The sequence below is a fragment of the Bicyclus anynana genome, chromosome 15 (genome assembly GCF_947172395.1).
Source record: "Bicyclus anynana chromosome 15, ilBicAnyn1.1, whole genome shotgun sequence".
NCBI classification, from domain to species: Eukaryota; Metazoa; Arthropoda; class Insecta; order Lepidoptera; family Nymphalidae; genus Bicyclus; species Bicyclus anynana.
The window spans coordinates 12,970,430-12,976,177 of NC_069097.1; the positions used below are offsets into that span (position 1 = coordinate 12,970,430).

At 38.6% G+C, this 5,748-nt stretch overlaps 1 pseudogene; it reads right to left on the reverse strand.

Annotated features, from left to right (window-relative positions):
• Positions 1-2,528: 2,528 nt before the first annotated feature.
• Positions 2,529-4,556, reverse strand: LOC128198820 (uncharacterized; annotated as a pseudogene).
• Between the last annotated feature and the right edge of the window lie 1,192 nt (positions 4,557-5,748).

Sequence of the window (5,748 nt, forward strand, 5' to 3'; positions counted from 1 at the left end):
TAAGAAATTAAATATCACGTGTCTCGAACAATGAAGGAAAAACATCGTGAGGAAAGCATTTCTGAGAATTTTCTTAATTCTCTGTGTGTGTGTGAAGTCTGCCAATAAGCATTGGGCCAGCGTGGTGGACTATTGGCCTAACCCCTGTCTTTCTGAGAGGAGACTCGAACTCAGCAGTGGGCCGAAAAGGGGTTTCATTCTTTCCAACCTCGGTTAACGATCTACTATTTTATCCCGACGCTCGAAAAACATGACTCTCCTTCTGACGCAGTCGTGTAATTACTGAAACAGCGTGAAGTTTGGCATAAACGTTATAACATAGGCGAATAGATACTAATCAAAGGTTTGTGATAGCTAACCTCATTATAAAACACCTATGCACTAGAGATGCGCCGACCAGGACTTTTGCCGACTAGCCGACTAGTCGGTTGCAAATATACTTGTTAGTCAGCCAACTAATCGGCCAAGACGATCACGGTTTCGGGGGTTTTCGTAAAGTTTAATTTAGGTACAGCAGATTTAAGCGCAAGTCACCTGCAAGTGTGTCGATGTGTTTCGTTTACTTGGCATCGTTTTCTTAATTTTTTTCGCGCGTATTGAATGCCCAGCAAACGAAGGATTAAGAAGTCGGATGCCCAAGATTGGGCGAAGTAGGTGACATTAAAAAGCCGGAAAGCGGGCCACGCTAGGAAGAAGAAGAAGATAAATTATTATTTTATATATTATTAAAAAAAATGGTAATAATAAGTCGACTAGTCGACGCATCTCTACTATGCACCAAGTCGTAATAAAATTTAGAGGTGCGACAAATAATACACAAACATTTTCTATTCACTCTTTCAATCCAATTCTAAATTCAAATAGTTAATCGATTAATAAAACCTCGTCGAATGGTCACTGTACTGTTTTGACAGCACATTTTCTAAAAATAAAATGTTTTAAACGGATAATTGACAGCAGTTAATTGAATAAATATCGAATGAGTATTTATTGTAAAAATACCTTTAAAACATACGCAATTATTTATCGCGTACACAAAGATTCACCTTTACGTAAGGTGCAAGCACACGACAAAGAAAGCTTCCGCCGCCGGTGACTCCATCTTTATGCATGAGCCTTATCAATATGTTGGCAGGCCGCGCTTACAATTTAATACGAGGCTACCAGATAATTACAGGCAAGCATTTACATATCGGCCCCACTTACACTACACGACTAGTTGCTCTATGCGCTACAATTGGCTAGTTAATTGATCATAATCGTTCTACTAGATTTAAAAAAAATATCATATTTTTTTCAATCTAGTATTATTAAATATTATTTTATTTGACAATACGAGCCAAAACGCAGTCGACCGTCAGCGCCGGCCCGAAGTAAATTTTAAAATGGAGCGAGATCCAATTTTGGCGCCTCTCCTGTTTGTTCCTAATAATATTTAGATACCTATACCAAATTAAGAGTGTAAAGTAAGAATGGAACGCGAAGATCTCGACCATACTCTGGGGTGTAGCGATAAGATGTCGTGTCATCATCTCCTTACCCTTATCCCACTTAAGTGGGGTCGGAAAAATATGTCAATCTTTTCCATTCGTTTCTATTACTCGTCAACTCATCATCCACTCCTTTTACACACATGTCCTCTTTCACACAATCCAATCATCTCTTCTTTGGCCTTCCTCTCCTCTTATGACCTTCCACTTGCACATTCAACATTTTTCTAGTAATATGACTTTCCTCTCTACGCATTACATGTCCATACCAAGCTAACCTTCTACTCCTCAATTTTTCTGTCACTGGCGCCACCTTCAGACTTCCTTTTATATACTCATTCCTTATTTTATCTATTCTTGTCACACCACACATCCATCTCAACATACGCATTTCGTTCACATGCATTCGTTTACTATCCATCCCTTTCACCGCCCAACATTCTGATCCATACAGCACGACAGGTCTTACAACCGTTTTGTATATTTTACCCTTAAGTCTAAGAGGCATTCGCGGGTCACATAGTACACCTGAGACCTGTCGCCATTTCATCCATCCCGCATTCATTCTACTTTTTACATCTCGGTCCACATTGCCATCGTTTTGAAAAAGCGACCCGAGGTACCGAAAATCGGAGCAAGCTGGTAGGGTTACATCATTTAAGGCAATTTTGGAAGATTGAGATGTACCGCCAAAGTCCAAGAATAAGTATTCAGTTTTCGTTTGACTGATTCGTAGACCAACACTTTCCAATTTCTCCTGCCATTTTCCCAGTCTGCTCTGTACCTCAGATGCGTTTTCTCCGACAAGTACAATATCATTGGCGAACAGCATACACCAAGGTGCTTCTTCCTGTATGTCTGATGTCAGAGCATCCATTACTAGGAGAAACAAATAGGGGCTTAAAGCCGATCCTTGGTGTAAGCCCACCTCCACTTGAAACTTGTCAGTAACACCAGCTTCTGACCGTATGCTCGTGCATGCATCTCTATACATTTCTTTCACTATTCTAACATACTTCCCAGGTATTTTCTTCACCTTCATAGCCCACCATACAACCTCACGGGGTACTCAAACACCATGTGGAGATTCTTTTGTGCATTCCTGTATTTCTCACACAGTTGACGCAAAGCGAAAATAGCATCAGTTGTACCCCGTCCTGGCATAAACCCAAACTGATTTAGAGTAACCTCACTCTCCTCTCTTATTCTCTTATCTATCACTTTCTCCCAAATCTTCATAGTATGTGACATGAGCTTTATTCCTCGATAGTTGTTGCAATTCTGGACATCACCCTTATTTTTAAATATGGGCACCAACGAACTGCTGGACCACTCTTCCGGGATTGACTCTTCGTGCAACAACTTATTGAAAAATAAAGTCAGCCATTTCCATCCATCCACTTTCAGGCACTTCCAAGCTTCGACTGGTATACTGTCAGGCCCTACCGCTTTACCACTTTTCATACTTTGCACTGCCATTTTTACTTCATCTATATTCACCTCTTTTACCACTGCCACATTCATTGATACATTCTCTAATTCGCGATTCCAGTCATTCTCTTCGTTCATCAACTTTTTAAAGTATTCCTTCCACCGACCTTTTATTTCTTCGTCATTTGTCAAAACCTTTCCGGCATCATCTTTTATGCATTTCACATGTACTATATCCCTTGCATTCTTTTCTCTCGCTTTTGCTAGGCGAAATAAGTCTTTTTGCCCTTGGGGATAATCTAGGGACTCATACAATTTACTGTTTACTTTTCCCCTTGCAATAGCAACCGCTTTTTTCGCTTTCATTTTCTTCTCCACGTAAACATTCTTTTTAATCTCTTTCGAATTGCCGTCATAATCACTCACATTTTTCCAATCCTTAAATGCATCCTTCTTTTCTTTCAGTATATTTTGTATATCCTTACTCCACCACCATGTGTCTTTAGCTATCATACTTTTACCTTTAGTCTCTCCAAAAACATTCTTTGCCTCACTCCTCATGCACAAAGCTATTTTATTCCAGCATTCATTCCCCGATTTATTGTTAAGGTCATCCATGTCAATCATTTTGTCTACCACTCTTGTTCGAAACTCTTTCACACACTCCTCTTTCTCTAACATGTACCATTTTATTTTGGGCAGGGTCTTAGGCTTAGGCATAGACTTTTGGATTTTAATTTTTATTTCCATTAGTAAAAGTCGGTGTTGTGATACTAAAGGTTCCCCCGGTATGACTTTACAGTTTTTAATTTCTTTAATATGGTCTCTTCTTATAAGAAAATAGTCAATTTGTGTATTATGATTCCCACTTTTATATGTTATCAAATGTTGATCCTGTTTTTCAAAGAATGTATTAACTACTGCCAGATCAAAAGCCGTGGCTCCCTGCAGCAGGTTTTCTCCCTCCCGATTACGGTTTCCAAAGCCCCCCATGTACTCTCTCATAACTTTCATTGAGTCTTCCTACATGACCATTAAAATCTCCCCCTATATAGACCTTTTCATTATTGGGGATAGCTATCATAACTCCGTCAAAATCATTCCAAAACTTCTCTTTCGTCGCATCATCACAACCTGTTTGAGGCGCATATACACTTACTATATTGGACATTACATTTTCTATAATTAGTTTGACTACTATAATTCGATCATTAACTCTATTTACATCTGTCACACATTTTTTCAATTCATTATCTAACACTACACCAACCCCATTCCTTTTGCCATCACTCCCGCAGTAAAAAAATTTAAAACCCATCCCGATTTCTCTAGCTTTTGAACCCTTCCATCTCGTTTCTTGCAAACAAGCAATGTTCACACGTCTCCTTTCTAAAACATCCGCTAGCTCTCTTCCTTTCCCAGTCATAGTTCCTACATTCCAGCTTACCATCCTCATTCTTACTTCCCGGACTTGCTTCTTACGTCGCACCCGTCCATGATGCAACAACCCTTGTCCATTTCCCACAGGCGCCGGGTGCTGCACCTGCGCGTCGCCTAGGGGGTACGCCCTAACCTTCTCACAAAATCCGTTTCCTTGTATTGACATATTTTTTAAATGTTTTGGCTAGTAATTTTTGTGACTGCCTGACGTCAACCCTCCTTGGGAATCCTTAGAGTTGTGGATTTTTTCGAACCGCCACCCACTAGCGACATTTTCCCTTAGTCGCCTTTTACGACATCCACGGGAGGATATGGAGCGGTCCTATTCTTACACCGGGACCGCACGGTAAAGCGATAAGATGTCGTGTATAAACCGAAAATTGGTGTGGATTTTCATCCTCCTAACAAGTTAGCCCGCTTCCATCTTAGACTGCATCATCACTTACCATCAGGTGAGATTGTAGTCAAGACCTAACTTGTAAAAAATAATAAAAAAGTATGCACGATTTTTTTTAGTCACAAAAATAGTCTGCATAAAAAATTATAGTTTTCTACCTTAAAAATTGCGGAATGCTCCATACAAACTTTCACCTCCCATTTTAGGGAAGTGGGGGGGTTACAAAGAAACAAAAAGTAGCCTCCATATAAATTTACGTAAGACCACAGTTTTTCATAGTAATATATCGGATCGGCATCGTAACGCTGTCGTGATACTTAAATGAAACTCAATTGACTGACGTATTTTAGCTTTTAAATGCAGAATTATAAGCTTTTCGATCCCAGACGCAGATACAGTTAGTCCTAGATATTAGATAGTATATCAATTAAATAGCTTTATTAAATAAGCACGGCTCGAAGTAATTGTAATTAATTCTAAAACGTGCCTATAAATTGATTTATTGAGACAAAAACTCTATTCTATGGAAGTTTATGGATATATTATAATGGCAACGTAATTATATTTTAATTAGACTTCGTTATTGTAAGGGTTTTTATAGCTAGAGACTCATGCATTTGCACCGATAGTGAAGAATAACGAATACACCTTTTTATAATATTATAGAAATTATGCATATCAGCCTGTCGCGATAAATACTTGTAACTTTATTGGTTTACGTGAGGTATGTGTAAAGTTTACAGTTAGCGGGTTTTTTGTGACATTTTTTGTAAATTCGTATATTGAAAACATGTGTGAAAAAAATTGTTTCATTATAGAATCGATACTGAAGCTAAAAATATTTTTTTTCGATTTTTTGTCGGTCTGTCTGTCTGTGTTTTTTTGTTATTCGGGCATTACGCTGAAACTGCTGAATTAATTCAAATGAAACTTGGCACGGTTTAAGACCATAATACGGAGAAGTTTTTATTTATATAATGTTATTATTTT